Source organism: Lonchura striata, chromosome 13 (genome assembly GCF_046129695.1).
Source record: "Lonchura striata isolate bLonStr1 chromosome 13, bLonStr1.mat, whole genome shotgun sequence".
Taxonomy (NCBI): Eukaryota; Metazoa; Chordata; class Aves; order Passeriformes; family Estrildidae; genus Lonchura; species Lonchura striata.
In genome coordinates, this window is record NC_134615.1 from 19,451,832 (window position 1) to 19,462,719 (window position 10,888).

The following is a 10,888-nucleotide window of genomic DNA, read 5'->3' on the forward strand; positions in this document are numbered from 1 at the left end:
AGGCTTGTGCTAGTGCAGTTGGCAGATTTCAGCATGGCCAGTCAACACAACACGTGTCCAGCTAGGAATGGGGGGTAGCCCATCATGTATAATTCATCAGGAAATGAGAGCTGCAATTATGTTGTGTTTGCACAGCAATAAGCCTGTAATTACTGGATATATTTACACCCATTACAGCTCAGTACAGACAGAAATGAACCCCTTCCCCTTTCGTGCTGCAGTGCTGCCAGCAACAGCACAGATCCTCAGAGCAGGCAGGGCTCAGACCACCGGCACCTCCTAGGAGGACAAACAAGCAGTCTCCTTTTTAAAAATGATGTGAAAAATGATGATTGGGTACCAATCAGGCAGCAGGTAAGCTATGTGGGAATGCAAGAGCCCTACAAATGAAGAGGCAGAAAGAAAACCCCTGGAGGGAGCAGGCTGCAGAGGTGGGAATGCAGCACATGCAAGGCTCCAGGTGTGGCTGGAGAAGGCTCTTGCCTGCCTTCCCTGGCTCTGTGCTGCCTGGCAGGAGTGGCAGCTCCCATGGGAACCTGGCTCCTTCCCCTGCTGCACCCCAGGTGAGAGCTGAGCCCGCTGCAGGTGAGCCTGGGCTGCACAGAGCACTTCAGGCTGTCAGATCTGCCAGTGGGGACTCTTCACTCAAGGCCACGTGCATAAAGTGCCAGAGTGAATTATGGAGGCAAGGTCTGACCATGAATAAATGTTTCAAGACTGGGGATTCACTTTTGTTTATAAACACCTAATGCTATTTTTGCATTCAAGTCCAATTTTCAAAATGGAGTTGAGAGCAAGGCTCTCTGGGAGCCCTAACCTCGGGGCTTGTCTGCAGGAGGAACTCTACCTGCATTTCTCCTGTAGTCAGAATGTAAGTGAATTAAAATAAATCCAATTATGGCCATGTTTTCTCTGATGGAGCACATCCACACAGGCTCACCATCTGCTTTAACTAATCTCTGCTATGAATTCATAGCCCTGTGTTGTTCAAGTTAGTCTTCTGGGGTATTTTTGGGTAAACAAAGATTAAATCTGTTCAAAAATATGATTTACAGCAATGTTTATGTAAGGGTGTTCTACATAACTTCAGTCTTGTTTTGAACTGTTTTCCATGCAATATTAATCTGTTTTCCAACTGATGAAATGAAATGTGTGCTAACTCTTAAAATGCAATCCCTCACTTTGGACTGACAGAGGTTTATGCTGGCTTTTGTTGAAAGGGTTCCTGATTGAGTTGAATTATATTGAAGTAAGTCAATGACCTGGAGAGACATTCTATATTTAGGGAGTTACCTGTATTTAAAGCTGTCACACCTGATATGGATCTGTTTCAAAGTGTATTTTGTGTATGCACAATCAGGTTCCAGGTAATCTGTGGTCCTTCAGGAGTAGTAAAAAGGTGCATGCAATTCCTTAAGAGGAGCCTGCTATGTATATGAAAGCAGACTCAGGATGTTATTTTCATTACTTATTTGCTTTAGACCTTTGTTTTCTCTCTCCCTCCTTATGTTTTTCACCAGTTATCTCCAGGAAAGACCTTCCAGTGCTGTCCCTGGCAGAGGGATGCCATGGGAGGTGGCAGGATTTCATGTGCCCAGCACAGACATCGACCCTCAGGACCCTGAGTGTGACAAGGGTTGAGTGCAAAGCCCAGCTGCTGCACCCCCAAACCCAAACCCACTCCTGCCCCAGGTAAACCACCAGTGGCTCTGTGTCAGCCTTTTCCCAGGGCTAATGAGTCTCCAATTAACAATTTATTCTGTCTGTTGGGTGCTAATCTAACAGAGATGTGATTGTAATGATGTAACAAGGCTCAAACAAGGCTCCGAGTCATGTTAATAAGTGAGAGCTGTTTATGGGTACTATGATTTCATTCAAGGACATAAAGTGCCAGTCAGAGTGAATTCAGCAGCAAAATCCTAATGTTTGCCTGAATTCAGTGGCAAAAATTTTAATAGTCTCTTTGCCTTTGATTTTGTCTGCTGCTGTTACTCATCAATATGTGGTTGTGTGCTGTTGAGTGAGAAGTGAAGGAGAGTTTCTAAAGAGGGAACTGAGCCTCTTCAACTAATTAAGAGAATCCAAAGGAAATTTAGGACTTTTTAGGCTGTGGCTGACACAGAATGCAAAAGGTGTTTGATGTTATCACCAGCATATCTCCTCTGGTGGCTCCAGAGAAAAATAAAATGCTTGTCCAGAAGCATTATTGCTCATTTAGGCTTTCTTTGAGTCCTGAATGGCTCATCAAAACCGAGGTGGTGTTGCTGCCAGGTGCATCAGAGCAGCCAAGATGTTGGGAATCCTGGAGATGGACAGGCCATGTAGTTTGGGTGAAAGTAGCAAGCCAGAAGGTGCCTTTATTTTTGGCATTTCCCCCTGCCCAGGCAGCCCAGCCCTGGCTTGCAGAAGTGGCAGCACCCAGGAGCCTTTAAAATCCTGTTGTCATCCTGGCAGGAGGTGACAAAGTCAACGTGGATGAGTTCAAAGGACAAGAAGTGGTTTCAGAAATCTCAGCTGGTTTGTACCCAGCCCACACCCCCCAGCAAGCAGCTCTCACACCACCCTGACTCCCTGTAGCTGCTTCACAGAAAATTCACTTTCCTGGCTCTGAAGCTCTCCTGGAGGTGTCCAGGCTCTGCCACTCTGTCCGATGCCACTGCAGGGACATGGACACCACGGTGGCCCTTGGTCCTTTCTCCCTGCTCACCAAAAGATGCCAGCAAAGAGCTTTGGTTCCTCGGGCTCAGCTGCCAGTGCTGCACACCCGGGAGCTGATTTTTCTTGAAAGGCCTGATTTTGGCATATTCCCCAGTGGGACTGGAGTGCAGAGTGAAGCCTTATTCTGCTGATCTGGATAATGTCATCAGATGGAGACAAATGATTTTTAAGCAGGCATTTCCACTAATTATAATGGTGGATTTTTTCCAATTAAAAAAAAAAAAAAAAAAAAAAAGGAAATACTAAATCCCATGTGTGCCCATGCAGGAGTGTGGTCTATAATATTTAAATTGCCATATCCCAAAGGCTGAGTAAAATTGAGAAATCAACAATTCAGGAAATAGGGAGTGTGGATTTGCATTGGCCTTGAAGAAATGTATTCTGTAACATCTTTTAAGATAAAGGAAAGAGGCAAGATGCTTCTATAGAGTTTTTGGATTCTAAAAGCTGTGGTTTTAACTGAAGTTAGAGTCGGAATGGATGGTTGGATGGAAAAAAAGGAAATGGGAATGCTTAGATGATGGTGAGAGAACTTGGGCTCTGTGTTTGAGAGAGAGAAGCGAGGGGATTATTAAGGAAAAACAAAATTTTAAGGGCATTTGGTCATTAAAGCTACAGGGAAATCTGCAGAAGAACCTTACAAATGTCCCAGCCCCAGTGACCACACACAGGCAGAGCTCTGCAGGGCTGCACACAGCAGAGATTCAATAAGTCACAGAAAATGAGCAGGACTTTCAGGTGTTGAGCAGAAATTGTGTGTGCAGCCACACATGACGTGCACACACCTGTGTGTCTGGCCCCAAAGTTGCCTGGTTTTGCATTATTCACAAACCAACAAAAACTCAAAGTCTCCCTCAAAAACTCAGCCAAAGCTGGTTCTTCCCTCCCAGTCCAGAAAACTCTCTGTCAGGACAGCAGCTGGATAATTTTCTGATCACTGAAAATTTCTTCAGAAGGATGTTAAAGCAAGCTCTCTAGAGGCCAGGGATCACAAAGGTTCAGTAGGGCTGGAGACAGAATAAAATCACAGTGACATCTAGTGATCACTAATGCTTGACAAAGGTGTTTATCAGTGGAAACAATAAACATTCAATAAAAAAAAAAATCAGCATTTGAAGCACTTAGCACAAAAAATCAGAAGCCAGGGTGGGCTACAAGAGAGGGTAGATTATGTGAATTAAAGTGCTGCAGGGCTGACAGAGAGCACAGGGCCACAGCTGTGGAAGGGCTGGGGGATGATTTCTTCAGGGATCTTTCCTGGGCCTGCATTTCTCCCTGCTTCAGCAGAGTTTGCAGATGATACTAAATTGCAGCACATTCATATAAAAGAAACTTGACGTTTTGGAGCCTGGGAATAGAACTAATAAAATGATGTGCAGCTTTGAAAGTGTGAGCTATTCCCCAGGGAGGGGAAAGCAAAATGAGCCCTGTTCCGTGGCTGGAATATGTGGTGTGGCAGCAGCTCTGCCTCAGTGCCAGACACTGAAGGAAAAGGCAAATAAAGAGGGAATGCCAGCTGGGCAGCAGAGCTGCATTTCAGGTTTGCATCTTGAAGCAAAGAGGGATTTGGGTTTGTGCTTGGCAGCAGAAGGAACTGACTGGTTTTGTGGTGTTGATTGAGTGTTTTCCACTTCAGGTTACTGATTGAGTGATGGCAGTTTAAAAAAAAAAAAAAGGTTTTTCCTTTTGGTTGTATCAGCCAGGCAATCTGGCCACAGCCATGGCCACTTGGCCAGGCTGGGGTTCAGTTCTGCTGTCCTGCCCCTGCTGGGGCTGAACCCATTAATGAGCAAAGGATTAAGAGAAACTCTTTCTCCAAGGAGGATGGGGCAGGACATTGCCTATTTATGTCTTCATTGTGCATTGTGAGTGATGAAAGCCCAATCAGATGGGTTAGCTGGAGTTACAGTGGGCATAGAGAACTGATGCAGAGGGTGAATTGATTTTGCAGCTTTAACCCAGAATCTTTGTGGCCATGTAAATATGCAGGCAAATTTTCACATGATGAAACATTCAGGAGCTGTTTTGACAAAAGTTGGGAAGGAAGCTCTCAGCCAGTTTCCAAGCCCTTCCCTCGAGTCCCCAGCAGACAGGCAGGTTTAGTCTCTCAATTATTAGCTGAAAGCAGAATATACATTCTCACTGCCTGATTCTGGATGCCGCTGGAGAATATCCCTCAGACAGATGCACAAGGGGAGAGACAGATTCAGGCACATGAGATGCTGTGGCTGCCTCTGACTGTTGTGAGCAACAGCCACAGAATGGGAGTTTATTAAAAATGGCAGCACAAATTAACTACTGGGTTTCTATGATTAGGTATGAGATTTTCTAGGAGGAAGAAATGTGTAGGGGGACTTCAGGCGCTGAATTTCAGTAAAGATTTTGATACAATTCTGTCTGGAAAGTAATCAGCTATGCTGACATAGACAGCAAATGGAGGAAAGATTGCAAATTGGGTAAGGACTTGGCAAAAGACAGATGATTTGGTGAGGTTGCTTAGTGCTTTCATGGGGATGAAGGGGAAGGGTTTCACTTGCTGAAGGATTTGCAGACCTGCTCACCCCATCTTCCCTGCAGAGCTGGGGAGCACCTGGTGCTACTGATGGAAGCTGGAAAACAAGGAAAAAAGGACATTGCAGCTGCTTTGCTGGCCTGGCTGGCTGCTGAGTCCTGCTGCATCTTGGAAATTTCCCAAAGGGCTTGCACAGCTCAGATATTTTAGCAGAAAGCTATCCTGAGCTGAAGGCACTTTATTCCATCACCACTCCGGGTTCAGGGTCTCAGCCTGCAGCCCCAGAGACAACAATGGAGTTGTCACCATCATGTTTGGGTCTGTTTGTGTGGCCCAGGGGATGGCAGGGGCTGTGCTGCAACACAAGGTGCTGGGCAGGTCCCAGCACAACTGCTGAGAAAGCAATTAAAAATAGCATTAGTGTCAATTGACAAATCTAGTGCTTGCTTTGGTCTCAGAGGGACCTGGCTGAACCACAGGCTTTTCTCCATGACAGCTCTATTTATTTCAAATAGAGGAGCAGAAGAGATGTGCTTCCAGATGCTTAAAAAGCAGGTGGTTACTTTTCAAGGACTGTTTGACCAGAATTTCACACCTTTTAAATAAGGGTTTGGAAGGCTGATGACAATCTTCCATCATGACAGAATCCTCAGCATCTGCCTGTGAGGAAACACTGCCCTGGGTGTAGCATCAATTTGCAATGGTGTGATGAGGAAAAGGAAACAACATGACCAGTGCAAGGAAATGAGTTGCATTTTACCCAGGGATGATGTCAAATCAATCAGGTGCATCGTTTCACAGCTAAGGCCCCATTCAGTAGCTTGTATGATCAAGGATCAAATTTCTCCTTGCTAGAAAGAAAAAGTAATATTATTATGGGTAATGTGTGGGTCATTACAGCAGGTATGGAGCTTTTTTAGGAAAGGTATGATTCTTGGCAAAGCTGGATTCCTGGATGCTGGATTTCTGACTAGATTCAGTAACCTGAATTTTTATTTTTTACAAGATTCACTCAGCTCCCAGAGAAGAAGTGGATAAGATTTTAGATCCCAGCAGCTATGAAAATTTACATGGAATGTCCTTCCCCACTCTGCACTCCAGAATATGACTCCTTGCACTGACCACATTTAAAATCTGCTTCCCAGCTTTCAGCCCCTCCCAAACTCCTGGAGGACTTGCTTCTCCTCCCATTCCTGCTCAGGTACCACAGTGTAGTGTGACAGTCAGCAAATCCATGGGCAATTCATCCCAAGCTGGAAGTGATGCCTAAAGTTTTAACTTTTATATTTTTTTGATTCTGTACTGCCTTAGCGTGTGACTCTGAATTTCATATATAGTGTTAGAAAGTTCTCTTCACAGTTTAATCAGACACAAAATCCTTTTCCAGCCTGAGAACCAAGGACACCATTGTAGCTTTGGACCCAAAAAGTATAAAGCTCAGAAAACTGAGGAGAACAAACTGCGAGGATGGGACTTCATAACCCGGAGGTGTAATTGGACAGTTGATTCCAATATGGAAATGGACCAAAACTTATAAAAGTGTGAAAACTTGTGACTGATCGTCCATCTTGGGTCCATCTTGGGCAGAGCCATGGCCTGGCTCCTGTGCTGCCCAAGGTGTAAATCCCTATTTTATTATTTTAACTCTGTCCAGCCTTTGTTCCAGGTCAGCCTCATTAAGCATCAGGAGGAATTTGCTCCCCTCCTGCTCCAGGTATGAAAACATCGCTTCTCTTCTTTCCCATGCACCTCTATGTGGTGCACATTGCTTTGTGCTGTCCACATCAGCTGTAAACATACAGGGCATGCAGAAAAAACCTGTGAAAATGGAATTTAAGTGTGCACAAGTCCCAGCACTGCCACCTGCAAGTCACACCAGTGTGTCCCCCGAGCACACTGCAGGGCAGAAAGGCAATAAAATCCCACTAAAGGTAAATCTGGGAGAGAATTTTTAATCCAGAGTATCTCTCCTTCCTTTACCCACTTGTACACCAAATTCAGCAGTGGAGTGATGGGAATACTTTGTCATCACAAACATATATTATTTCTGTGATGTGTGTTAGTACATTGTAATGAAAATGTGTTTTCCAAAGGCACAGTTGCTTTTTTTCCCCTTTACTGTCACTATAACACTCTTCACCAAGATAAAAGGTTTCCTTCCCACCAACCTCAAAAAAAAAAAAGAAAAAAAAAAAGAAAAAAAAAAAAGAAAAAAGCCTGAGTAATGGGAATGACAGAACTCATGTAATTGTTCCTGCTTTGCATGCTGCCAGGCAGATTGCCTGAACTATGACTGATCCAGATTCCCACTGAAGTCTATGAGGGGTTTTTTTTTTTTTTTTCACTGAAACAGCAGTTTGGTTTTAAAGGAAATTTTTTGAGGAGCAGACCCAAAGCCAGGTGAGTGAAAGCAGCATTGCCAGATTGCTGTGGTGGAGTGAGGACAATTTAACCCTACTGAGGATGAGGCTTGGTAAATGGTGACTGCTGCTGCATTTCGACATATTTACAAAGATTTTTTTCTTTAGAGGTTAGAAAAAAAAATTATACTATCTATCTATAGATAGCTCACCAATGAAATTTCAGAGGCTGAGCAAACTCTTATTGCCCCCTTGTATTCACACACAGGTAACTCTCCTTTGGTCATTTTACCTTATTATTTGAGAATATTTTCCTCTTAAAAAATATTCTAACACTATTTTTTGCATGTGGTGCACAGGTTGGAATACCCAGCCATTCCCGGGCCTGGCAGTGACAGAGACTGTTGACCTCAAAACTCTCTTTGTTAGGCAGCTATGCCCAAATGGCTATAATGATGTGTGTCCAGGCTATTTTATGTATTTGCTTAGCAGGAATTTTTTCAGATGATCAGCTAATTCATTGCAACAGGATGTCTTATGCTGACTTTTGGACTAGACCAAAACATAACATTTATATTTTCATATAAGGCCTTTCTGTCCCTGCACAGGAGAATGCACGGCCCTGCAATCACCCAGCAGCTACCAATGATGAGTGATGGACAATAATGGTGGTCTCAGCTTTCCAATCTCCAGGACTTTCTCCTCAGCATGTTCAGAATTTGAAAACACTGATGGCATCTCTGGGAGAGGTGGTCCATGAGATGGAGACAGGAGCAGCACGTTAGGGTGTGATTATTTGTGAAACGGAAGCAGATTCTCCATCTTCCTAATTGGCAGATGTATGGGCACGTTTTTCATCAACACAATTATTAAAATGTTCTATTTTGCCTTTAAAATCTCTGTGAGATAAAGCTATTAATGTAGAAAAGCCAGCTGTTCCCCTTGTAATGGAATTTAACTGAATTATGACCATTTCCATGTAAGAGATTCATGCTGAAACCCTCAGAGCTGGAAGGATCTGCAGACCAATGTTGTCTCCTCAGTCTAAATTAACACCCTCAGAGATGGTAACTCACCAGCCCCCAGAAAGACGCATCAAGATAGAGGAAACACTAAAAGCAAGATTTGATCTCTTCTTCACTGAGAAAAAGCCATGAAATGGGAGCACAGCTGGTTCCTTCTGCAGTCCTATGGAGAAAAGTTTCTGCTGGAGCTGCAGGCTCATCCTTTGTCTGGTGGGATGGAGAACACCCAGCTGCACATGGTGGATGTTGAGGATACAAATCCAGAAAGACACGTAGCCACAGCTTTGAGAGGTGGAACTACATAAGGAGCACAATGAATGTCCAGCATGAGGGAGTTCTGCCATTATGAATATGTTTATAGGGGTGAACATTATTACCAGTCTGGGATTAGGGCAGCCTGCATCTATTAAATTACCATTGGAAATGAAAGGCAATGGATGTGCCTTTCATTGGCTCAGGATGTGCAATGTTTCCTTACCCAGGAAGTCAGAGCTCAGTAGGATCTGACCTTGTGTAGTTTAAGATGTTAGACTAATTCCATTTAAAACACATCAATTGTTTTATTTTAAGAGTCTGTCTTTATATATTTATAGTTTGTATAATAACATAACATAATACAAATATAAAATAATACCTTCATTTCTAATACAGTGTGCCATACAGTTGAATATAGAAGGCAGCAGACACTTGACTTTTACCTCAAATAGGGCACCCAATGCATTTATTTCCCCAAGCAAATATTGCAGCATCTAATGCTCCATTAAAGCAGGGAGGGAGAGATATTTGATGAGGTCTCTCAGGAGAGTGAGGATGAGAGGATTTCAGTATTAAATTTAATGCGTTCAGCAGTTTAAATTTCTATAAAAGTGAGTGCAATTAAATTGAGGACCTTCTGGAAAAGTCTCAGGCAGCTCCAGCTGCTGCCAAAGTTGGGAAATGGCATTTCAGTGTCCAGGTGGACAGCAGTGTCCTTAGCAAGGACATTCCTGTGGTCGTGTTCCCCACCCCAGTTGGCCCAAGCTGGGCTCTGCCCTTTGTGGCTCTTGGGTTCAGGTTGTTCATGGCATGTTGTGATAACCACAGAGTGATTGCAGTTCATTGCCCCACCTGGAATTAGCCCTGCTGATCTGGCACGGCACTGAACACACTCCAGCAAGGCTTGGGCTCAAGATCAGCCTTTCCTAAGCTTTAGCACTCCCTGACTGAGCTTTGCCCTGTGCTGGCCTCGGGCACACCTGGGGAGGCTGGCAGCTCGTGGTTTCAATGTTTTGGCTGTAAAACGTGCCTGAAGAAAAAGGAGAGTGATGCAGGGTAGTGAGCTGGGATAAGAATTTGAAAGACATGGAAGAAAAAGCTCAATAGCAGATAGGTTTTAGGGAGAGGAGATGAGAAAAAGTACCACAGAGAATGGGTTTTGATCATTCTGGGTCAGAAAACAACCGTATTTAAAAAGGACCCCATAGTTCTCTGAACCAGTTCACATAAGAGAACATGGCAATGGTTCAGTTTTGCCATCCTATATAACAATAAATATTGTTACTTGTCCCAATAACTCTGGACTAGAAGCATGGATGGCTCTCCTCACATGTTGTACAGAGACAGATCCACAGCATTTCTGGATGGTTTCCGTCAGGACTGGGCTCTGCCTGCTGGACTTCTGGCTTCTCCCTGTCAAAATGAAGGTCTGTGGGAAGAGCAGATCACCAAGTTCCAGACAGGAGTATGAATTTCTCTTTGTACTCATTTGGATCTGCCCAGATGAGCCTGATGAGGGCAGGTTCTCCTTTCCCTTCAGCATCTTATGACTTGGGCATGGGTTTTCTCTTGTGGGGTCACACATGGGCCACTGATGGGATGATAAAGAGCCAAATTTGGATATGGGAGTGAAGCTGTGTAATGGGTTATCACAGATATCTTAGTTTCATCTGATTTATTAGCTCTGCTAATTATCCCAATAAATCAGTGTTTGAATGGAACTTGGCATTGACACTGAATGTAAAAGCACTGGGAGTACAGTTGGGGAGCTAACAGGGAAGATCAGCTACAGCTGTCAGGGAATGAATGAGACTTGACAAAATGCAAGTAAAATTGGGAGATACAAAAGCAACATGAAATATTTGGAGAGGATGGAGCTCCCTATGTGTTAATACTTCATAGTCATCACTGTGCCAAGAGCACCTTCACCATCAACAGCATCTGCAGGTGATTCCTGTGGGCAAAGACCAAAGGAGACACACTGCTGGCCCAGTGCTTTCTTACATTCTGTGACATTT